Genomic DNA, 26,889 nt, shown 5'->3' on the forward strand with positions numbered 1-26,889 from the left:
GTGGAGTTAATAATTAAAGTGAATCTTGAAAGGCAAGAGATACTGGCAATGAAAACATCTGTGTCAGGACAAGGATGTGAGTCAACAGTCATGTAGGCATGACCCAACTTCATTCCTGGGAAACTATTCAAATTTGATATTGATTACATATTAAAATTGGTAACTGAGAAAGAGAAGAGCTTAAAAGTTGTTGTAGAGATCAAAGACAGGATGATGAAAAACTTGAGTAACTTTGCATTTTATGCCTAAGTTGACTCCATTCCAACAGAGATGGGTTACTATAATGAATTCAATGAAAGGGAGTAACATGAGCAATTAATTACTAAGATTCTTCTTTTCAGAGTGTGAGTTGCAGAATGTTCAGTATCATATGTGAGCTTATAAATGCAAAATCTCCAGGCTCCATTCCAGATCTCTACATTTTAGCAACATTGCCTGGTGATTTCTATGCACATTTAATTTTGAGAAACAGTGAATCATCTAGAAAGGGCATACTTTGTTCATTTTTGGAAGTGAGATTCAAATGAGGAGAACAGTTAGAAAGCTAGAGGTAATGTCATAGATACAAGATATAAGATCACTTCACACAAGATACAAGATCACTTGTTAGAATGGCAAGTATAAAAAAGAACTAAGTTTTGGTGAAGATATGGAGAAAGGGAACCTTGTACACTGTCAGTGCAAATGTAAATAAGTTCAGCCACTGTGGAAATCAGTATGGAGGTTCCTCAAAAAATTAAAAATAGAACTGTCATAAGATCCAGCAATTCTACTCCAGCAACTCTACCCACCAAAAAGATGGGTGAACACATCCATATTCATTCCACATTATTTTGAACAGCCAAGATAGATCAATGGATTAAGATGTGAGATATATATATATATACATATATATATATATGTATATATATATATGAATATTATTCAGCCTTTTAAAAAAAAAAAAACAAAAACCCTGCCCTCTGAAACAACATGGGTGGACTTTGAAGACATTCATGCTATGGGAAATAATTCAAAAAAAGACAAATACCATATGATTCCACTTATATGAAGAATTAAAAAATGAAACCAAAACAAAACCAAAAAATCCAACTCAAAAGTACAGAGAACAAGTTGGTGGTTGCCAGAGGTGAGGGTTGAGTGTGGGAGAAATGGGTGAAGGGAGTCAAACTGACAGTTATAAAGTAAGTCATGAGGGTATATAGTGATTATAGCTAATAATACACTGCATATTTAAAAATTGCAAGGGGTAGCCATTCTGAAAAACAGTATGGAGTTTCCTCAAAAAGTTGAAAATAGAGCTACCCTATGACCCAGCAATAGCACGACTCAGTATTTACCCTAAAGATACAAATGTAGTGAACCAAAGGGGCATGTGCACCCCAATGTTTATAGCAGCATCGTCCACAATAGCCAAACTATGGAAGAACCTAGATGTCCAACAACAGATGAATGAATTAAGAAGATGTCGTGTATATATACAATGGAATACTATGCAGCCATCAAAAACCCTGAAATCTTGCCATTTGCAATGACGTGGATGGAACTAGAGGGTATTACCCTAAGTGAAATAAGCCAATCAGAGAAAGATAATAATCATATGATCTCTCTGATATGAAGAATTTGAAAGGCAGGGCAGGGGTTGTGGGGAGAAGGGAGGGAAAAATGAAACAAGATGGGACCAAGAAAGGAGACAAACCGTAAGAGACTCTTAATCTCAGGAAACGAACTGAGGGTTGCTGGAGGGGAGGAGGGAGGAAAGGATAGGGTGGCTGGGTGATGGACATTGGGGAGGATATGTGCTATGGTGGAGTGCTGTGAATTGTGTAAGACTGACGATTTACAGACCTGTACCTCTGAACCAAACCAATTACATTATATGTTAATAAAAAGCACACACACACAAAAAAAAGTAGTAAGTCCTCATCACAAGGAAAAAAAAAACTTTTTGTAACTATGTATGGTGACATGTTGACTTAATGTGATTGTTTCATGGTATATGATAGACTCATTGTCTACACCTGAAACTTGTGTTGTATGTCAATTATACTTCAAAAAAGACAACAAAGAAAAAGATAACTATAGTACTATACATATAAGTTGAAAGAGTTTTTCTAAATGAGGAAGATATTAGAGAGAAATTGAGAAATAATTTAAAAAGAAAATAAGATATATACTTGTTGAGTTAAATTGGGGGATTAAGGGAGGCTGGAAAGTGCCTGGGTGGTTCAGTTGGGTAAGCATCTGCCTTTGGCTCAAGTCATTGCTCTGAAGGTCCTGAGATTGAGCCCTGGGTACAACTTCCTGTTCAGCAGAAATCTGGCTTCTTCCTCTTCTTCTGCCACGCGTCCATCTTGTGCTAGTTCACCCAGGAGCGCAAGTGCTCTCTCTCTCTCTCTCTCTCATATAAATGAATGAATGAATGAATGAATAAATAAATAAATAAATAAATAAATTTTGCAAAAAAGAGGGGGGAAAAGTAAAAAAATTATGCCCAAATAGCTCAGGTGAAAAGATAGAGGATGAATATACTACAAGGAGCAGGTGTAGAAATACCTCATCATACAGGGAATAAAGCTGAGAAATATTATGTTGAACTAACCCATGATAATACAAAAAGGGCTTTGTAAATTTTAAGTCACTGATTTTATGGTGCTTTGCAGTTTACAAAGCTCTTCTTCATTTGTGCAGTTTTTAATCTACTGAATCATAGTATTAAGTTGAATTTACCTCTTTAACAGAGATAAATTTTATAAAATAAGATTCCTTTCTTTTGCAATTTAGGATTAGATGACTATCAAATCATGAGTCTAGAGTTAAATATAATTTATGTTCAGTTTCTTGAATTATGTTTTCTATGCCCTGTTCTTATGACTACTGTTCAAGATGTATTGGATACATTTCAAGATTATTTTTTCATTAATATTAAAACATTTAGAGAAGGAATTGTCTGGGTTTCCATCTTTTCTAATACTACTCTGGAGAGCTGTTCTGCAAGCTGTGCCTGTAGAAACTATCCTTCAGCAAGTACTCATTTTAGCATTTCCAAATGTATCAACATTACTTCTGCTGATAATGGCTTTTTGTTTGTTTTTTAACCAAGACAGTGAGAAAGATCCAATAGAATACATACAGAACATTGTTGCTATAATGTTGGTGATAGAAAATACAAAATGGCTACATGTTGTAGGATTTGTTCAGTATGTTTAAATTATGGCTCTTGGCACCAAAATAGAGAAAGATAATCAAATTCTAAGTATTTGACTCCATAAGAAAGATTATTAAATTAGCTGTCTTCACCCTAGATACACTAAAAGTTCCATGTGTGATGGAAAAAGAAGTATCAAATACCTATTTGAGATGAAAACAGGTAAGTTACTGCCTGTGAACAACAAATTTTTATCATTTATCAATGATAAATAATAGAATAGGGGTGTCTTGGCTAAATCTAAGACCATGTTAATACTTTTTATTTTTCCCTGTGTACTGGAAACACTACCCTGCTAAAGTTTTCTTTTTTCCTCTCTTTTGAAAAAATTTATTTATTTATTTATTTATTTGTTTGTTTGTCTGACAGACAGAGATCACAAGTAAGCAGAGAGGCAGCCAGGGGGTGGGAGAAGCGGCCTCCCGCCCAATGCCAGCTTCATTCCAGGACTCTGGGATCATGACCTGAGCCAAAGGCAGAGGCTTTAACCCCCCGAGCCACCCAAGTGCCCCAATTTTTCCTATTTCTCTTAAAATTTCTGGTGTTGTTTTGATTTGATACTGAATTTTATTTGATACTAAATTATATTACCATCATATATTTTATGTTCCCCGCTCATTGCAACTGCATTACAAAGAACAGTTTTTTTCAAACTGAAGCCTAAAACAAAATTTGATATATTCATTTATGTTGAAATTCATCTCTACATAAAATACATTGACTGGACACTTATGATATATAAAACATTCCTCTAGGTATAACTGATGCATGAGATCAGGAATATAAGGATGATAGGATATATATTTCACTTAAGTAATGTAAGATTGAATATGGCCAAATGATTGTTAGTAGGTAACAAATAATATAATGGAGAATAATCTGAAAACAGAAGACAGCTTAAATGCCACAGTAGAATCATTTGGAACCCTCTTACTAAAAATTTTATATTTATACTTAATAACATTTCTGTATTTACTGGCTTCTATTCTTTTCTAAGTAACAATATGTGTATGAGGTCTATGCAAGTGAATTAAATAAAGCAATGGATTTGAGATGCTTTACACAGGTAATTGAAAGCCTAAATACATTCAAAAGGAGAGTTAAAGGAAGAAAAACACCAACAACATAACTTCTGTTTTAGCATTAGGTGGCTTGTATGCTATTTCCACAAATATATATATGAATATTATATTTTTACACAGGTAAACTCCTGTATGGTCTCCTTTCTGCAGCAATAAATCCCACTGCAAATTTGTGAAAATTTTAAGTTAGGCGAGCAAAGTGTATTTTTTAGTTGTTTTCTTTTTCAAATTGACTGTACCTAGCTCATGTTATAATCAAAGGAAGAAAGTTTCCAAAACACTATGCAGTCTGATGCAAGTTGCCAAAGGTAGAATGTCATCTACTGGAATTTTTTTTTTCTTCTCTGTTGTGCATTCAAAGTGAATTGTACTGCTGATTCCATTCAAGCTATATTCATTAAAACAGAAAGCATAGTCTATTAGGTTACTGAAATATTCACCTCATTCATAGACACAAATATACCTTACACTTTTTAGTAAAGTTTATATATATATATACATACATATATATGTATGTATATATGTATATGTGTATATATATGTGTGTGTGTGTGTGTGTATATATATATATATATATATATAATGTACTTCTAGTTCATTTTTAATGGATATTTTAATCATCTGGCATATTTTCTGTAGTTTGCCCTTTACTTAAACAAGCAAATGAACAAAAAACAAAGACAGAAAACCAATTTACCAATCAAGAAATCAGAAGAATGAATAAATCAACATTATTTTTCTGGGTTTTGCTGCTTCTTAGAAATAACCTTGTTCATGATTTCTGCTTCTACTTTAACATAAAGATCAACATCTTATATATGGCAAATAAATCAGAGGTGATTTTTCTCTGTGATGCTTTGTTATTTATTTACTACTTAAAATGTTTTTCTCTTCCCAAAATCAACAGCCTTCAATTTAAAATCCATGCAGATTCTATTTCCAAAGAAGATTCATATACTGTAAGTACATGTAGCAAAATTGTTGAAAAGTAAAATCTGAAATCTGTCATGAAGCTACTTGATGGCCAGAAGGCAAAACAATAAATATTTGTCCAACTGAAATCTCCAGACCCGTTCTTCATATTTTCACATTTTCTTTTCTCATTTTTGTAAAAACAGAGCAGAAATAAAACAAATGAATATTTAACATAATCTCATTTCAGTATCCTTTTGGCTTCAGGTTACCCATTTGAATTTTGCATTGGCTTTCTTTTTTTTTTTTTTTTTTTAGACTTTAATTTTTTTTATTTTTTATAAACATATATTTTTATCCCCAGGGGTACAGGTCTGTGAATCACCAGGTTTACACACTTCACAGCACTCACCAAATCACATACCCTCCCCAATGTCCATAATCCCACCCCCTTCTCCCAAACCCCCTCCCCCCGGCAACCCTCAGTTTGTTTTGTGAGATTAAGAGTCACTTATGGTTTGTCTCCCTCCCAATCCCATCTTGTTTCATTTATTCTTCTTCTACCCACTTAAGCCTCCATGTTGTATCACCACTTCCTCATATCAGGGAGATCATATGATAGTTGTCTTTCTCTGCTTGACTTATTTCGCTAAGCATGATACGCTCTAGTTCCATCCATGTTGTCGCAAATGGCAAGATTTCATTTCTTTTGATGGCTGCATAGTATTCCATTGTGAATACTATATCCAGCTAGGCTATCATTGAAAATAGAAGGAGAGATTAAAAGCTTCCAGGACAAACAACAACTGAAAGAATTTGCAAATACCAAACCAGCTCTACAGGAAATCTTGAAAGGGGTCCTCTAAGCAAAGAGAGAGCCTACAAGTGGTAGATCAGAAAGGAACAGAGACCATATACAGTAACAGTCACCTTACGGGCAATACAATGGCACTAAATTCATATCTCTCAATAGTTACCCTGAATGTGAATGGGCTAAATGCCCCTGTCAAAAGACACAGGGTATCAGAATGGATAAAAAAACAAAACCCATCTATATGTTGCCTCCAAGAAACACATTTTAAGCCCGAAGACACCTCCAGATTTAAAGTGAGGGGGTGGAAAAGAATTTACCATGCTAATGGACATCAGAAGAAAGCAGGAGTGGCAATCCTTATATCAGATCAATTAGATTTTAAGCCAAAGACTATAATAAGAGATGAGGAAGGACACTATATCATACTCAAAGGGTCTGTCCAACAAGAAGATTTAACAATTTTAAATATCTATGCCCCCAATGTGGGAGCAGCCAACTATATAAACCAATTAATAACAAAATCAAAGAAACACATCAACAATAATACAATAATAGTAGGGGACTTTAACACTCCCCTCACTGAAATGGACAGGTCATCCAAGCAAAAGATCAGCAAGGAAATAAAGGCCTTAAACGACACACTGGACCAGATGGACATCACAGATATATTCAGAATATTTCATCCCAAAGCAACAGAATACACATTCTTCTCTAGTGCACATGGAACATTCTCCAGAATAGATCACATCCTCGGTCCTAAATCAGGACTCAACCGGTATCAAAAGATTGGGATCATTCCCTGCATATTTTCAGACCACAATGCTCTAAAGCTAGAACTCAACCACAAAAGGAAGTTTGGAAAGAACCCAAATACATGGAGACTAAACAGTATCCTTCTAAAGAATGAATGGGTCAACCAGGAAATTAAAGAAGAATTGAAAAAAATCATGGAAACAAATGATAATGAAAATACAACGGTTCAAAATCTGTGGGACACAACAAAGGCAGTCCTGAGAGGAAAATATATAGCGGTACAAGCCTTTCTCAAGAAACAAGAAAGGTCTCAGGTACACAACCTAACCCTACACCTAAAGGAGCTGGAGAAAGAACAAGAAAGAAACCCTAAGCCCAGCAGGAGAAGAGAAATAATAAAGATCAGAGCAGAAATCAATGAAATAGAAACCAAAAAAACAATAGAACAAATCAACGAAACTAGGAGCTGGTTCTTTGAAAGAATTAATAAAATTGATAAACCCCTGGCCCGACTTATCAAAAAGAAAAGAGAAAGGACCCAAATAAATAAAATCATGAATGAAAGAGGAGAGATCACAACTAACACCAAAGAAATACAAACTATTATAAGAACATACTATGAGCAATTCTATGGCAATAAATTTGACAATCTGGAAGAAATGGATGCATTCCTAGAAACATATAAACTACCACAACTGAACCAGGAAGAAGTAGAAAGCCTGAACAGACCCATAACCAGTAAGGAGATTGAAACAGTCATTAAACATCTCCAAACAAACAAAAGCCCAGGGCCAGACGGCTTCCCGGGGGAATTCTACCAAACATTTAAAGAAGAACTAATTCCTATTCTCCTGAAACTGTTCCAAAAAATAGAAATGGAAGGAAAACTTCCAAACTCATTTTATGAGGCCAGCATCACCTTGATCCCAAAACCAGACAAGGATCCCACCAAAAAAGAGAGCTATAGACCGATATCCTTGATGAACACAGATGCGAAAATACTCAACAAAATACTAGCCAATAGGATTCAACAGTACATTAAAAAGATTATTCACCATGACCAAGTGGGATTTATTCCAGGGCTGCAAGGTTGGTTCAACATCCGCAAATCAGTCAATGTGATACAACACATCAATAAAAGAAAGAACAAGAACCATATGATACTCTCAATAGATGCTGAAAAAGCATTTGACAAAGTACAACATCCCTTCCTGATCAAAACTCTTCAAAGTGTAGGGATAGAGGGCACATACCTCAATATCATCAAAGCCATCTATGAAAAACCCACCGCAAATATCATTCTCAATGGAGAAAAACTGAAAGCTTTTCCGCTAAGGTCAGGAACACGGCAGGGATGTCCATTATCACCACTGCTATTCAACATCGTACTAGAGGTCCTAGCCTCAGCAATCAGACAACAAAAGGAAATTAAAGGCATCCAAATCGGCAAAGAAGAAGTCAAATTATCACTCTTCGCAGATGATATGATACTATATGTGGAAAACCCAAAAGACTCCACTCCAAAACTGCTAGAACTTATACAGGAATTCAGTAAAGTGTCGGGATGTAAAATCAATGCACAGAAATCAGTTGCATTTCTCTACACGAACAGCAAGACAGAAGAAAGAGATATTAAGGAGTCAATCCCATTTACAATTGCATCCAAAACCATAAGATACCTAGGAATAAACCTAACCAAAGAGACACAGAATCTATACTCAGAAAACTATAAAGTACTCATGGAAGAAATTGAGGAAGACACAAAGAAATGGAAAAATGTTCCATGCTCCTGGATTGGAAGAATAAATATTGTGAAAATGTCTATGCTACCTAAAGCAATCTACACATTTAATGCAATTCCTATCAAAGTACCATCCATCTTTTTCAAAGAAATGGAACAAATAATGCTAAAATTTATATGGAACCAGAAAAGACCTCGAATAGCCAAAGGGATATTGAAAAAGAAAGCCAACGTTGGTGGCATCACAATTCCGGACTTCAGGCTCTATTACAAAGCTGTCATCATCAAGACAGCATGGTACTGGCACAAAAACAGACACATAGATCAATGGAACAGAATAGAGAGCCCAGAAATAGGCCCTCAACTCTATGGTCAACTAATCTTCGACAAAGCAGCAAAGAATGTCCAATGGAAAAAAGACAGCCTTTTCAATAAATGGTGCTGGGAAAATTGGACAGCCACATGCAGAAAAATGAAATTGGACCATTCCCTTACACCACACACAAAAATAGACTCAAAATGGATGAAGGACCTCAATGTACGAAAGGAATCCATCAAAATCCTTGAGGAGAACACGGGCAGCAACCTCTTCGACCTCTGCCGCAGCAACATCTTCCTAGGAACATTGCATTGGCTTTCTTAATGAGACAAATTACATATGCCTTTGTCTCCAGGAGGATATTAGTGAACTTCTGAAAACTGAAATTTTTACTAAAGAATAAAAAAGGATTTGCATTTTACACAAGAATATGGGTTTCATACTCCTTTCCTTGCAAATATTATCTGCATGAACAGTATTTTTGAGGTGAATTGTCAAAGGTTATTGTATCAAATTTTGTATCAATGGTTATGTATAGATTTCAACATCCATGAAAATAGTAGAATATACTTTTTAAAAATGTATCCAACAAAGTAGTCAACTATGTGTCTATGGAATGAAAAGGCCCCAAAATGCATAGATTAAATTCTAAAATCATTCATAAGAGAAAAAGATAGATAAAAGTAGACTAGACTATGAAAATAATTAATTTTAATAATTAATTTTTCCTTTTATAGATTTTACATTCTGGTTGGAGAGTGTTATTTAGTAAGGTCTTTGATATATTTTAGAATCAAGAGAAAAATTATATTAATCTGACTCATAATTTAGTTCAAAAATTAAAGGTAAATCTTAACCCAACCACTGGGTTAATTATCAAATTCTGTCAGTAATGTGTCCAAAAATATTGCAGAACATTTTCAATTGGCACATAGTGATAAACTGAATAAATTTAAGATCAACATTATCTCTGATGCACATTAATTGAGTAATCCTGTAAATTTGCTAAAAGTAAAAAACTTGGAAAACGACTTGGTATATTATTTGCTTTACTATTTGAAAAATAAGACTTCTTATCTAACTCTAGTATATTTGTTTGAATGTAACCTTGGTGATTTGGCCATAATTTTATCTTCATATGTACATTGAATAGTCATTTCCAATAATCCTTCCCGGCTCATATCACTGTTGGTAAGACTAAATGGCATATTTTTGTTCCAGTATAAATAAGTATTTAAAAATTTTGTCTTTTTTTACAACATAATTGGAAAACTTAAGAATAACTTTTGGCTTTTTCCTATATCACAGGAAATAGTAAAAAGAATACAACCTTCAGGCTAGGTTAGATCTGAAAATAACAACTTGACATCTTTTCTGGCCCTGTAAACTTAATTGATGTTCTTAAGTTAGGTATAAAGTCATTAATAAAATTAGACCTATAGAGAGCATTATTATAATTTTATATATATAATTATATACAAATAACACTCTATGTAAAATATTCAATATGATGTCTAATGCGGTGAAGGTATAACATATTTCCTTCTCCTTCTTTTCCAAAGAAGGGCACTAAAATTTTAGTGAAAAGTGTTTTTATTCAGAACACATTCCTAGGTTATTTCCATGTGCATTACAAATACTCTCGCAATAGCCTAAAACTGCCTCTAAGATAGATACGTTTTGTTTCTTTAGATGTAGGTTCTTCTGTCTTTCGATATCCATCCTCCTCAGCCACATTGATGGAGCTTTGTGCAGCATCTACTAAATCTATCACTAAATGCTCACATGTAAACAAAAGACTGGAAGGACCAAGTAAAACACTGAGATCACATTGCACCTCCACTGGCATGCTGTTTATTCATATGCATATTGGTTCATGGAGGAAACAAACAAAAAAACACAACACTGTTTTAGCCAATTAAATAGCATATTTTAGATAGCATTTTTTCAAAATAAATATTTATCAGATGGCATTTAAAACCGAAAAGAAATTGGGTTTGAAATTTTTTAATTTATTATTCTTGAATACCTTAGGTAAGTTATATTACAGAATATATTTCTATAAAGTAAAGAAAATGTCTATTTCAATATATATTTAAAAATATGTACCTGCAGTAAGACACTTGCAGAGCATTAAGCCTCTGAAATAAAAAATAAGCAATATCAGCATTACTCTTTTTAAAACAGCTTCAAAAAATACTAAAAGAGATGCTCAGATAAAGGGTCAAAACAGGGTTTGAACTTGTAGGCCGACAAAGGACATGTAGGAATATGACCCTAAAGTTAATTACTTATAACTCTGAAATGCAGTAGCTTAAGATAAATGAGGAAATTTCCCTATGTGACATGATGTCTCAAGCATCCTAATGGCTTATTGTGAGACAGCTAATGTATAAGTTACAGATTCAGTGAGTGCTAAGACTTTAAAATTGGTAAGAAATGGAGGCATTTATTTTACTGGTCTGATATTGTTCATATATCCTTAAATCTCATCTCTTACAACTTAACAAATTAAATGCAAAAATCAAATTAAAAAAATCACATGGATCATGTACCTAATAGGTCATGTATATAAATGTAAATACATTATAAAAGTCCTAGAAGATAGTATAGGAAAAATCTGCATGACCTTGGGCTTGGCATTGACTTTAGATATAACACAAAAGACATGATCCATGAGAGAAAGAATTAATAATCTGGACTTCCTTAAAATGAAAACCTCGTGCTCTGCAAAGACACTATCAAAAGAATGAAAAGACAAGCCACAAACAGGGAGAACATGTTTGCAAAAAACCTATGTGATAAAGGACTGTTATCCAAAATATATTAAAAAAAAAATTCTTGAAACTCAATAAGAAAACAAATAACCCAATTTAAAAATGGGCAAAAGATCTGAGCAGAAATCTCACCAAAGGAGATATACAGACGTCAAAACATATGAAGCCACTGCATGTCATGTGTCATCAGATAAATGCAAATTAAAACAATAAAATACCACTATACACCTGTTAGAATCACCATTATCCAAAACACTGACAACATGAAATCCTGGTACAGATGTAGAAAAATGCACACTCTCATTTATTACTGAGGGGAATATTAAATGAAACAGCTACTTTGGAAGACAGTTTGACAGTATCTTACAAATTTAAGCATACATATGATCAGTGTCCAATTTGTCTATTTCCTCACATTGGGATTATGGCTCGAAAAAAAAAAAATAAAATCAGAAGAGGAGTACATGGGGGAAAAGAAGACCATTTCTCAGCCTAATGTTAAAATCGGGAAAGAGATTAAACTTGTATGAAAATAGGGATACCTGGGTAGTTCAGTCAGTTAAGCGTTCGCCTTCAGCTCCAGTTATGATCCCAGGTTACTGGGATTAAGTCCTGCATTGGTCTCCTTGCTCAGTGAGGAACCTGCTTCTCCATCTTCCTGCTGCTCCCTTGCTTATGCTCTCTCTGACAAATAAATAAATAAATAAAATCTTTTTAAAAACTTACAGAAAAAAAAAAAAAAAAAAAAAAAACTTACAGAAAATAGAGTTACTAAGAAAGATTTAGTGGCCCAGTATTATCATTAAAGTGGATTTGATTTTAATCTGCCCAATTTATAAAATATATTATCCTAAATAACTATAATAAATATGTATGAAGTATGTTATACTTGAATAAAAAATTTTTAAATTTGCTCTTAAAAAAAAGTGGGGGGGCGTCCGGGTGGCTCAGTGGGTTAAAGCCTCTGCCTTCGGCTCAGGCCATGATCTCAGGGTCCTGGGATTGAGGCCCACATCGGGCTCTCTGCTCAGCAGGGAGCCTGCTTCCTCCTCTCTCTCTGCTTGCTTGTAATCTATGTCTGTCAAATGAATAAATATAAACTTAAAAAAAATTTTTTTTTAATTTGCAACTGAAGAGGGTGCCTGGCTAGCTCAGTCATTAGATCATGTGACTCTTAATCTCTGGGTCATAAATTCAATTCCCAAGTACAGGTAAAGTTTACTTAAAAATACATAAAGAAAATGATTTAAAGAATATAACCAAGGGCTCTGGGAAGCTCAGTCAGTTAAGCGGCCAGCTCTTGATTTTAGCTCAGGTCCTGATGTCAGGATCCTGGGATCAAACCCGCATCAGGCTCCATGCTCAGCAGCAAGTCTGCTTGAGGATTCTCTCTCCCTCTCCCTCTGCCCTCAACTTGTGTGTGCATACATGTGCATGCTCTCCTTCTCTGTCTCCCTGTCTCTGTCTCTCTCTCTTAAATAAATAAATAAGCATATTTTTTTAAATTGCAACCAAAGAAATCCAGTTGAATTGATTAGATGTTTCAGTGTAGTCTGGAATGAGAGAGAGCTAAACCAGCGACCCCCATCAAGGACTTCCCATTATAGGTGGTAAGCATTCAGCTGCAAGGACTAGACACTGGGGGTAGGACACCAGTCAGTGAAAGTACTGGAGTATGAGGACAAGGGCAGAATGAACTGGAAAAGGAGGTCAAGGAAGGACTTCAATCTTAGAAGAATGTGAGAATGTGGCCATGAGATGAAAATGAGAGTCTGTAAACACATCAGGGACACTGTTGGTGGGAGAATTAACAACTATTATCTCCACAAATGTCAGATATATAATTAGTGGTAGTGTCAATTACTCCAAACTCCTAAAATACAAATACAGGCAGACATGTGTATACTCTTCTTAGATGAATCCAGGTAAGAGTTGCTCAGGTTTGTTTTGGAACAAGGAATATCCCCCCTGAAACCTTGCTAACAATGGATTCAAGAGAGTAAAACTAGAAAGCAAGGATCAAGAAGCCAGAAAAGGGCATACTAAAAAGTTTTCCAACCACACAGGATTCAGCCAAGCTCACAAGTCCAGGAAAATAAGAATGTAGATCAGATGACCAACCCAGCTAGACATGGGCCCTGCACAAATAGACTGGGTACTGACCAGAGCTGGCTTTAAAAGTTGTGTCCTATTTGTATACAGAAAACATACTTCAAAATTTGAGAAAAGGGGCACCTGGGTGACTCAGTGGGTTAAGCCTCTGCCTCCAGCTCAGGTCCTGATTTCAAGGTCCTGGGATTGAGCCCTGTATCAGGCTCTCTGCTCAACAGGGGGCCTGCTTCCCCCCCACCCCCCTCCCCACCTACTTATGATATCTCTCTCTCTCTGTCAAATAAATAAATAAAATCTTTAAAAAAAAAAAAGATTTGAGAAGAGAGTAGGGAGCTTCTATAATAGTGTTTCTGTAACATTTGGCTTCAGGACCCTTTTATGCTCTTAAAAGATATTGAGAATCCCAAAGGGTTTTTGTTTGTGCCAACTAGGTCTGTAATTACTCTACTGCAAACTAAAACAGAGACATTTTTAAAAATCTTTATTCAAAATGAATAAAGCATTATATTTTAATATAAATTATATGCTTTATAAAAAGTATCTATACTTCCCCAAACAACAAAAACTCAGAGTAAGGAGTGTCCTTGCTTACAATTTGCAGTTTTTCTTAATGGAAACAGCTGAATTTTACTACCTGCTTCTGCATTCATTCCGTTTCAATACCAGATTATGTGGCTTCTGGAAAACTCCACTCTTTACTCATGAGAAAATGAGAGCTAAAGCGATAAATGGTATCTCAGCATTATTGTGAAAATTGTTTTTATATTGCAAACTACTTGAAAGGGTCTCTGGGAACACCAAGAGACCCTGGGAAATGCTTCAGGAATCACTGTTCCTCTGAATGCCAGTTTGATCTTAGAGAAGTAAGTTCTCTGAACCCACATTCAGTTGCCACAGCATGGAACTTAATATTTTTAAAAGAATATGAAATTCAACTCTCAAAATAATGTGTCAGGTAAAACTACATTTGTGGACTGGCTATAAATGGCAGATAAATTTGCCATTGAAATGAAGTAAAACTATCCCAAAACAAGTTTCAATTGCCATATTTATTAATGCTTCTGGAAATCTTTGGCTGAAATAGAAGAGTATTTATAAGGACATTAGTGGGAAATATTTATAAGAAAAGAAGAATGTAGGAAATTAAAGGTGAGCTTTAAATAGGGATAATGGAAATTTAAGTAAACATATGGACATGTGAGCAGAGCATTTTTGGGGGATGCAGTTGACTAGAAAGTAATTGTATTTTATTAAATCTATTTTAGGCGAACCAGGTTATAATATGTCCAAATGATTTGTAAAAAGCTAGTGGACTTAGGATAGCATCGTTGATCAGTAATTTATTCTTGAGGAGGGATTTAAAGAGAAGATGGTTGTACACTTATGATTTGTGTGACCACAGAGATGAGAGGGGCCAAAACAAAACAAAACAAAACAAAAAGCTGGACTTAAACCAAAATACATAATACCACTTCCATAAGTCTTAATTTTGATCTTTTAGAATCAGAGAAATGTCAAGATAAAAAGGGGATGCATATGAATTGCCAGTAAAAAAAAAAATTTTAGTTGCTTTTGGGATCTATCAGTATTCCATATAAAATGATTATTGTAAAAGTGAATAGACCCAGATGATGAATCCCTGACTTGTTATTGTTGGTAGCCTATGCCATCACTCCACAGACAAATCTCTGGAAAGCCCATTCCCCTGATGAGTTTGATGCATCAGTTTGACCTGTGACAACTACATGAATATTTAGCGCTATCCTTTTGATTTTTGGCTACCAAAGGAAGATTGAGGTGACAAAAAACTAAGGAGAAAATGGGAATGAAAGAGGCAAGTAATATCTTTGTATAAAGATATTAATATTAGTAGAGTCAACAGGAACAGCTATTTGAACTTTCTAGAATTGGGAGAGGTGCTTCTCTGGGATAAAAATCAGCAATCACAAAGACTTGTTCGTTTCTTAATAGGCAGAAATCCACAAGTAGAGAAAATACTGCAGAACCCCTTTGAGGCTTAATTCTCATAACATTTTTAAATTATAGATTTAGCTATTTTCTTGTTGAAATTGCATGACTAGTGCCACATTATGTATTACACATGCACAAACACAAAACCTCATTCATTTGGAGAGGATAAATCTAATATGAATCTGACTCAGCAAACCTCAAAAAAAAAAAAAAAAAAAAAACCACGAATTCTTTGACATAAGCTAACCTTACTGGCAACATGAGCTATAGGAATTCTGATCTGATGTGTTTCTATGAACCTCTGTGAATCAGACTACCAACTTTCATTATCATCAGAATAAAATGTTAAAAAGCTCAAATGGATATTTAAGAGGACATGAACTTTGCCATGTCAAAGACAAATCAAAAGACCAACTTCTCATTTAAGTCACGTATCACCCATTTACTCTTTTAGAAAAAGAGTATATTATACACACACACATATAATACTTAAGTGTAGCTTACACACAATGTTACATTAGTTTAAGATGTACAGCATTGTGATCTGATAAGTTTATACATTATGGTGTGTTCACCACAAGTGTAGCTACCATCTGTCACCATACAAGGCTATCACAATCAGTACCATTGATTATATTCCCTATGCTGTTCCTTTTATGTTCTCTATGCTGTTCTATGTCTTATTCATTCCATAACTGAAACTCTGGATCTCCCACTCTCCTTCACCCATTTTGCCAATCTCTCAACTCCCCTATCCTCTGGCAATCCTATCTGTCTCCTCTATTTATAGGTCTGATTCTGTTTTTTGTTTGTTTATCCCTTTTTTAAAGATTTACATATGAATAAAATCATATGGCATTTGTTTTTCCCAGTCTGACTTACTTCATTAGACCAATTCCCTCGTCTATAGCCATATCACCCTGAACGTGCCTGATCTCATCTGATCTTGGAAGCTAAGCAGGGTTGGGCCTGGTTATTACTTGGATGGGAGACCAATACCCTCTAGGTCCATCCGTGATGTTGCAAATGACACAAATTCATCCTTTATTATGACTGTGTAATATTCGTGTGTGTGTGTATGTGTGTGTGTTCTTTATCCATTCATCTATCAATGGACACTTAGGTGGCTTTTATATCTTGGCTATTGTAAATAATGTTGTGAGCAACATAGGATGCACATATCCTTTCCAATCAGTGTTTTCTTTTTCTTTGGATAAAGACCCAGTAGGGGCATTATTGGATATATGGTATTTCTATTGTTAATTTTTTCAAGAACTTCCATACTGTTCTCCACAGTGGCTCATTTAAATATATTTTTAGACTAAGATAACTTTTCTCCTTTGGGTTTTACTTTCCCAATTTTCATGGTCTTTATTAAGGAAACCATTATTTTCACTCCAAACTTGAAGTATGTCAGTATCATTTTAAAATTGACTTTATACTTTTTATAAAGGACATCTGTTTCTAATATAAGCCAGAGCAAATAGCATGAAAATATGGTATGCATACTGTATTTGGAGAGACAATAGTGGGCAGGTCCATAGCCTATCATCAGTTTCTCAAGTGGTATATAAAACATCAACAAAAACAGAATCAAATGTTGTTATATTTTCCTCATTTGATTAACATAATTTAAAATTCTTGAAAATATCTTAATCAGCTTATGAAATTTTAGAACTGTGATGTTTAAGCTTTTTAAAGGTTTTATTCAAGATGCTATCTTGCTAATTTTTACTGGAAGAAACTTAGTAAGATAAGAGGGAGCTAATTTCATGGGTATAAATCTAGAATGAAGTGGTCTTCAAAAAACTGTGGACACCTTCTTGAACATTTAAACCACATGCTACTAGATTTTAACAAATGTTATTACTTGGTAGATCTTGTATTAGAATGTTTTATAATTACTAAATATCTATCTATTTCTTAGTGTTCAACAAGCCTCAGTAGAGAATAATATTTCAAGATAACCTACTTAGAGAATATAGTACATGAAGCAACCAGAAAATAATATCAGCTTGAATCCAATTTGAGACTGTGCAATATAGATGGGTTTAGGTGTTCAGAACAGAGAAAATCATAGCTAAGACAAATCATCTGGGTGAGACTTTATGAAATAAATGGATACAGTCAATGTTGGACAAAAAGGAAAGGCAGAATTTGGCTCATTTGAGGAACAGCTAAGAAATAACAACTAATCTGATCAGAACATCCCTTGTTATCCACAGATAAATGGGTCTCTCAGAAAAGTACAGGGCATGGAGCGATCAAGAAAGACTGAGAAGCAAAGGACAAAGAACTTGAAACAGGAACAACCAAGGGAGGGGAATGTGCTTAAACTATCTACCTGGAAGTAGTTTGAAAGTAGCAAGTTTGGTGGCAGTGAATATAATCATAAGCTTATTGACATTCTATCAATGCAATGCTCTCAAACTCTAAGTTAATAATATAAAGAAACATGTGAAAGACTATAAAGGAAGAACTTATAGAATATTTATTGCATTTGGAAATGAAATTGTCATTCCAACAGTACAGTAACTTTTGAGCATGCCTATTTCATATGAATAATCCTTTCCATTTTCCTTTTTACTTTGCCAATTTAAGAGCAGTTACATATGTAAGGTACACAAAATACAAATATTAAAGTTTTTCCCCATTTTAATTGTTATCTCTCCATATCCAGACTATTCATATAGAAGTCAAAAGTGTTTTTAAAATGTCAAGTATACACATTTTAAGAAATATTTAGGTTTAAGGTTTTTATTATGTTGTTCCTGTAAAAATAATTCATAAACTATACCTAACATGATTTGCTCAAATTGTTTAGATTCCTATGTAACAAAAATTAATAGAACACCTTGAATTTTGCAACAATTTGCCAGTGAAATGAATACTCATACCATATTTAATTCAGTGGGAGAAAAGTCTTTGTAGGGCAAAACAGACTCTCAGTTGTAACTAAGACTATAAAGAAAAACAAGAAAATGCAATGTCTAATTTTATCAAATAAAATCCTCTATTTAAAATGAAATCCTTGACTTAAATGCTATAACCCATTCCCTCACAATGTTCTGAAACAGATGCTATAGTTGATGGACAGAAAACTTTTAAGGAAACAGAGCAATGTTTCCAACAGGTAATTGGTTTACTTCAGCAGTGAAAAACTATCATTGACTTTACTGGAATTCCAATTTGCTTTTCAGCCATTGCAATTTTAAGTAATTAATTTTACAATATAGTTTTGGAAAATAACTTTAGAACAAGAAGGAGAAATAGGTACAATCATCCTTTAACAAGGATATTGCTTTATTCTGACATGCCATCTGGAAGCATATATCATCCTATAGAAAAGTCCTTTCTGTTTCTGATTTAAGAGGCCAGCTTTATGATCTGAAAAGCCTCAAGCCCAAAGCAATGATTCTGATGAAAATAGAACTCGAAACTATAAGGAAAAAAATTACATACACTTCTATTTGAGGTTTATGATTATAGCTATAACCAAAAATCTTTACCCTGAAGCATCAATAAATGTAAGTACTAAGCCATGTGTTCAGGGTCTGGAAGAAATCAACAAGTACCTAATGATGGCCTTGTATAGACACAGGATTATTATTCTTCCTGTAAGTAGACAGAACTGTTTCTGTATCTATTAATATATAGAACTTCAGAAGGAAATAAACCTATGGATGCATTGAAATTGGGAATAATTAGACATTTATAAATTGATATATTTAATGTCTGGCACGAAAGGTATTTGATACAGATTAAAAGAGAATTAGAAGTCAGTTAGGTTTCTGTGTGCCTTTGTTATATAAATTTCAGCCACTTATATTATATAAATAGGAATAATGTTAATAATAAAAAACACTCTTATTATAAGGATTGAATATGAATATTTCTTAAGTCTCTCAGAACAGACTTGCTTTCAGGCACTTACTAGTGACAGTGGCAAGGACTGAAATTATTGTTTTATTTATTGAAATACCTTACTCAGCCAGGCTTTGTTAGTCGGAGTAGAACAAGATTTACTGAAGATTCATATCTGAAACTAGACCTGCCTAAAGTATGAAAAGAATGGACGGGATGAACTCAAAGACAAATGGAAGTAAATTCCAGTCTTACAGTTAGAATTTAGCATCTGGTGAGGCACAGATGAATAGGGATTTTCTAATTCCACAAGAGTCATTCAGGCAGTGGAGTTTCTAAATAAGGGAGTAGAAGCAAGATAAGAGGGAACGCAGGTATTGGCCGTAGTTTTGACTAAGGTTTAATCTTAAAGCCAGTCAATAAACCTCAAAATCCTTAGAGTCCAAAGTATCCTGAAAATTCTTTTTTTTTTAAGATTTTATGTATTTATTTGACACAGAGAGAGAAATCACAAGTAGGCAGAGGGAGGGGGGAAGTAGGCTCCCTGCTGAGCAGAGAGGGCCACGCAGGGCTCGATCCCAGGACACTGAGACCTGAGCTGAAGGCAGAGGCCTAACCCACTGAGCCACCCAGGCGCCCCAGTATCCTGCAAATTCTTAAAACAAGATACTGCTTGTAGATATGCAATATCATCTCCCAATATAGCAAGTTTGATATATTTAATCTCTCCTCTTATTTGCACATGATGAAGGAGTTCAGTGGAATTTGAGACCAATGTTGCAATGGATATATAAAATTAAAATCCATCTCCATGTTGTTAAGAGTATAAGGAACACACGGAAATTTAAACCTAACTAGGAAGTAACAAATTCCTAGTTTCTCTCTCACATTTATGTCATACATGTATGTATAAATTGGTAACGTTTGAAAGGTTTTCTTTCTCTACATGTAAATGTGCATATACAACATTATAAGCCTTCTACTTTTATAGTCAAACTTGCAATGAAAATTAAGGAATTAATTACCTTAATAAGAGGACTTTAGCTTCTTGCTTGCATAGGTAAAACTCTAGTACCTTCAGGTACTCATTTCCATAGCCAGCTTTGAGTCTATGTTTCTTCATTTTAACTGCTTGATTATGATTCATTTGGTTTATTCCCATTTCCCTTCATATTATGACCCCAGGAATTTTCAAATCTAAAAATAACATTCCACTTCTTCCTCAAACTCATCAGAGTAGCTAACCACTGCTAGAGTAAAACACATGGCCCCATTGAACACTCCAGCCTTGGATATGAACCGCTTAGGTCTCCTTTCAGAACTCGTTGCAGTGAACCCAGCTGATTGAAAGCCTCAACCAGCAGCACCTACAAATTCTCTACAGTGCTCCTGCTAAAGCTGAGCTCCTCCTAGGCTGCTCCCAGTCAATAAGTGCATTTGACAAGACTACTATAACAGAATTATCTCTGCTCAATATGGGATTCTCCTAACTGTCAACCTTTTCAGGGAAACCTCATGTTGGGCTGGCCAAGACATTCTCAGACCAGCACTGCAAAGTCTGAAGTGCTTACCCAGTTTTGCTGGCTCTCATTTCACAGCTATCAGACCTGCATCATGGTCTGAAAACTCTTCTCTGCCATGCCTAACTTCCCTCTCTACCTTTCACAGGTATGTCCCCCCCAAAAAACTCTTGTAGGTCTAATGCTAACCTGGCATCCTCTTCTTGAAGGACCTGAGATAATTGACTCTTAAGCCCTGGCCATAAATCTCAGGCAAAATACATTCTTCCTTTCAATCCTATTGTGTTTCCTTTGTCAATTCAGTCACCTACCCTTCCAGAAAAATAGTAGATCTATTTTCCTCTCTCCTCAAATTAACAAAAACTCTTCCATCACCACCCCACTTGTCTACCTTTAGGACATTCCTTCTTTCAGGTGTTTATCTTTTAAATATCTCACTGACAAAATAGAAGCATTCAATAGTATCTAATCTGCCATTCACCAGCCCACATTTTTTTATTCTCATGTACTCTGCTTTCTCTCCTGCTGTTGCTTTGTATCAGTATTCCTACCCAAGGCTCATCCCTTCAATTATGCATTGGAGTTCATCCTGCTTCACTTATTCATGATACCATTCTCTTGACTTTCTGCATTAGCAGCTGTTTCTCTCCTGTACAGATTTTATCATAATCAAATACACTGTATGAATATCTATTAAAAGATCCTCTTGACCCCTCTAGTTCTTCTCAAGCCACCAGCTGTACTCACACTCCATCTCTCCATTGCTCCTATTCTCTCTTGAACCCACACTAACATAACACTAGGATAATGTAATTTATATTATTTACTATTGGCTGTATCACCAGGAGCATCCACGCTAACAAATTTATCAATCAATTCTCAAACTTCCCCTAATGCAACAGTTATCAACATTTGACACTGTTGGCCACTTTCTCCTTTTAAGATGCTCTTCATACTCATTATGGAGACCACTTTCTCTTGGTTCTTTGACTTCATTAACTGCTTTCATCCTCCTCTTCCAGGCTTATAAAAATTAGCTATGACTTTGTCCTTGTAATGCTTTTTTCTAATTATACACTTGGATATCTTTTACTCCCATAGCCTTAAGTATCATCTTTAACTTGTTGACTCCCAAGTTTATCTTCAGACTTGTATATCCAACTGTTGATTTGACATCTCCACTTGGTCATCAAATATGTATCCCAAACATAATGCATCCCAACATAAATTCTTGAGTCTCCCTGTGTGTGCTTCTTTCTCTGCCTTCCCATTTTGATTAATATCAACACCTCTTTTCCAGTTAGTTGGAGCAGAAATCTTAAAGTGTCATCTAAAAACAAGATACTATTTGTTCGCACTGATCCTGATGTCAAAATATACCCTGCCCAAATCTCACCACTTCCACTCATTGCTACTATTCTGATCTTCACTATCAATATTTTTTCCTGGAGTATTTTGATTTACTCCCACTATTCACTCTGCTTCCACCCTTGCCTTTTTTTTTTTTTTTTTTTTTTTTTTTTTGCCTATTCTTTGCTCTGGCTTTTTAAACTTTTACAAGATCACATCACTCCTCTTTCCAAAAACCCTCCAGATTCCTTCTCACTCAGAGGAAAATGTAAAAGGTGTTAATAAAAACTACAAATCTCTTTTTTTTTTTTAATTTTTTATTTTTTATAAACATATATTTTTTATATACATATATTTTTATCCCCAGGTCTGTGAATCACAAAAAAAAAAAAAAAAAAAAAAAAGAGTTATTGGAAAAAAAAAAAAAAACAAAAAACAAAAACTACAAATCTCTAAAAGATATCAGTTTTCTGTTCTTGCTCTACCTCTCTGGTGTCCTCTGTTAGCCAACTCTCTTCCTTATTCGTTCTGTATCAGCCATGTTGTCCTTGCCCTTCTCCTTGCCCTTCTTCCATCACTTCCTGCCTCTGGAAGATGGAAGTCTGTTTGGAAGGAATTACCTCCAGATAGCTGAGTAATTTATGTCCTTATTTCTTTCATTTTTCTGTTCAAATGTCCCCAACCAGAGAGTCGTTCCTTGAAAACAATATATAAACTAGTTCAAATCCCACTCTGTTACTCTCTATTCCTCTTAGTTTGACTTCATATTATTTAGCAAAAGTTGGCAATCCCTATACGCTAATATACACGTCCTTTCCATATACAAGCAGAAGTTCCTTTATAGAATAAACCTTGTACTACTCTGAACTCTATATTTTGAACTATTTTGATGGTACATAGGGCAATGAATGCTTATCAAAGGAATAAATACGTAAAATGAATAATGATCACAAAGGAGGCAGCAGGGAGATCTACTTATCAGAAAGCAGCAAGTAAAACCACCTGCCTAATGGGATCAGATTAATTACTCTAACCTACTTATTATAATTAATGTAAACAGTTAGAAACTTGATTCTAACTAGCACTTAAGATTTTTGCAATTAGGTTATGAAAAAGTTGATTGTGTGGGAAAGTGTGAAGTTAGTTGGCTGGAGACTACTGTTCTTAGAAGCCCTACTTTCAAGATTGGCCTTTGGCTGGTGTCTGGGAACCTAGATGCTAAGAGTGTTCTTATGATTCTCTAAATGAGAAAGTGGTGTGTTGGGTCTAGACTGTTTGTGTAGAGAATGTGCTTTATACTATATCTGCTTTCCTTCTGGGAATTTTGGTAAGTGTGAGGCAAAGGATGCCTATGTGGCAAGTTCCCAGACAAAACAAAACAAAAAAAGCAAACAAACCCAGAAAACACTGCATTCATGCTATAGCCTTTTCCTTTCTGGGGAGCAGCGTGTTCCATGTGATACTTTATGAGAGGGAGAGACATTAAGGAACCCTGCAGAAGGTTTCTTCCACAGTCGACTTCCATCTTTTTCCATTATGATTCAGCTGTATAACCTTACTACCTTTAGAAAAGAAAAAATAGTTTTAATCCTAAGATTTTAGTCTTAGGAGACATCTAGGAAATATCTTAATATGGGGATGGTATTGGGGACCCCAAAACATAATAATAAAATATCCCCATGGTCACAAAATACTCCACTGTGCCAGATTTTAATCCACCAATTCTTAAACAACCAGGTCTGAAAGCTCCTAAAAAGTTCACAACTAACACAAAGCTAGCAAGATCTGGCTCCAGTGTACCACAGGATGACCAAAATCCAATTGAGTGTAAATGCAACCTTAAGTCTAGACCTGGTAAAGACATTCCTATTCCTCGTATATTGCTCAGACTGCTAAAAACCTAATATTGTCTCAGCTGAAAAGAGAGCTGAAAGAGCCACAGAGCTATCTAATATCCAAAATAAGGAAAGTGAGTGAGTGACACTTTATAGAACCCTTCACTTAAATTTGAACCAAATATCTCACGTTCTATTGTAGTTCTTCAGTTTCATTGACAACCTTAAAGATTATACTTATATAGTATTCTAATTGTTCAAATAAAAACAAGCATTACACATGGTAGAGAAATGATATAGCAGTTGAATTTGTAGTCAACTGCTAAAATTTATTAATGGCATCCAAACTTAAGCTAACCACTTGAGATCTCATCAGCAAAGTCAAAAAGCACAGTAAGTACTTTAAATTTTGGTTGAAAAAAATGGAGAGCTATGTAGAAAGCAGGGCTTGTTTTCTCTTTCAGTCCCTGCTAAATCCATAGTTCCTTTAGTCCAATCCAACATTTGCCATTTAATAGCCACTCAATTAACTTTTATTGAATAATGAACATCTAGTTCAAAAATAAAGGTTGCAAGGTTAAACTGATTTTACACTACTCCTATTTCTTCACCCTATTAGTGACAATGACAATATAAGAAGATAATGTCAGGTCCTAGCTCTTTCATGACAAACAGCTTTTATATTTATATGTTGCAGTGTCACTCTGCTTCCAGCTTTTTTGACCCAACTGAATAAATACAGAACACTTCTTATCTATTAATCATAACAGCTTTGAAATAGTATTTTCTGAGTGCATTATACTATTACCCTATTCATTGGAAGTCAAGAGTACACTAATACCTTTTATATACACTGTACTTGGAAGTAGTTTCCACACTGATTAAGTAAAATGTGATAATGGCAAGAGGGATGGAATTTAATAGAAATGATGTAATACATTAGAATTAAGAATTCTGGGGTACCAAAATTAATTACCTGATTGTCTAAGGAAACACTGTACTCCAATTTTGCAGTGTTCCAAAGATAAATTAAATTCCCAAATTTTTAAATAAATAAGATAATAAAATAAGCTTTCCTACTGCGAGACTAGATTAAAATGATATTTAAATAAATAAATAAATAAATAAATATTTAAACATCTAAATTTAACATTTAAATATTTATTAAATAAATATTTAAATATAAAATGATATTTCCATACATATATGAACATCCATTTAATCTGTTATTTTACTAGTAAACTAGTAAAGGTAAACTAAAGAGCATTGCAAAGCCTCCAGCTTAATGACATGGCAGAGACATCACATTCACAACATATTACATATATAACTTGGTCACAGAAAAATTCTGCTCTGGCCTTCTTAAAGAATAACCAAGTTTTCAAAGGGTAATGCCAACACAGCTAGTAATGAAAGTAATAATCTCAATAACCCAGCACAATCTCAATAACCCAGCACAAGTGTGAACAACTTTTTTGTTATATGAGGCAAGCACCAGATTAGTAGTTACCATCTGATCAAAAACTATTCCCCAGAAAGGTTTGAGTTCCAATTAGTATACCAGAAAGGGAGAAAAAGCATTCCTCCCACTCAGACAACAAGACAAACAATTTATAAAGGTCTACTTTGTTTTGAGCTGATAAGATAGCTGAGGTCACAGTAGAAACAAATCAGCTAAAACCTAAGGAAAGGTAGGCACTTTCAAGGAAATGTGAGCAGTTGCTTGCTAGGGCAAGACAGAAGCAGAAAACTGGGTTGTCCTATAAGCCAGTAAGAAAATTTCAGATAAAACTTATAAACAAATTTCTAAAAACCAAGTATGGGATAGCTCGAGTCTACAACTCCCAAAAGCTGAAGACACCAGGGATTTTATATTCAACGTTGGACTTTTCCATGGATGTCACCACAAGGTAAAAACAACTTGGGGCAGAGTGAAATGCTGCAAATCCCCTCTTTATGGTGTAAGCCTGAACAAGAAAAACAGCTGACATTGCATGAAAGCACAAATTACCACCTGGAAACTTCTCTTCTACAGGAAAAAAAAAGAAAAAGAAAAAGAAAAAATCTTGAGCCATGAGTGTGGAGGGCATCGGGGAGAGGGTGATGCCAACAGAGTTGCAGCTCAGGCAAAAATAAAAGGAAAAAAACAAACAAAAAACTTCTTTCTGCCCTTGGAAGGTGGGTTGGAGGCTCTCCAGACCCTGGCTCTTAGAAGTATCCTACACCTGACAAGATCATAGAGAAAGCCCCATTCCCAAGAACAGATAACTCTGCACCCCTGGTAAGCCGCTGCTATCTTTTCCTTGGGTAAGAACATTGAGGAGACACCTATTCTGATATAGAAACATTTATGGGATGTCTGAATCTAATCACAGAATAGAAACACTGAGGAAAAAACCTTCTGTCAGTCTAACTTGTACCTGATGTACAGGGTAACACTAAAGGAATTCAGTTAGAGAAAACACTAAGGAAAACTACAGCTACAATGAAACTCAGGGCTCAATTTTTATGCAAGCCAAAAGACAACTGAATGGCATATTTCAATTTCTGAAATAAAACCTTCAACCCAAGAAATCTGTAACAAGTGAAAATATTTTTCAAAAAGCAAAGTTAAATAACAACTTTTGCAGG

The 26,889-nt window shown here is 34.8% G+C and overlaps 1 long non-coding RNA gene across 1 annotated transcript in view; it reads right to left on the reverse strand.

Annotated features, from left to right (window-relative positions):
* Window positions 1–940: 940 nt before the first annotated feature.
* The window catches only part of LOC131825177 (uncharacterized), a 104,860-nt gene continuing 78,911 nt past the window's right edge, over window positions 941–26,889 (reverse strand). The window contains exons 2-4 of the long non-coding RNA XR_009351151.1: window positions 12,149–12,290; window positions 10,939–10,970; window positions 941–4,678 (exon numbers count right to left, since the gene is read on the reverse strand). This is a non-coding gene — a long non-coding RNA (uncharacterized LOC131825177). The remainder of the gene's footprint in view (window positions 4,679–10,938; window positions 10,971–12,148; window positions 12,291–26,889) is intronic.

Source organism: Mustela lutreola, chromosome 2 (genome assembly GCF_030435805.1).
Source record: "Mustela lutreola isolate mMusLut2 chromosome 2, mMusLut2.pri, whole genome shotgun sequence".
Classification (NCBI taxonomy): domain Eukaryota; kingdom Metazoa; phylum Chordata; class Mammalia; order Carnivora; family Mustelidae; genus Mustela; species Mustela lutreola.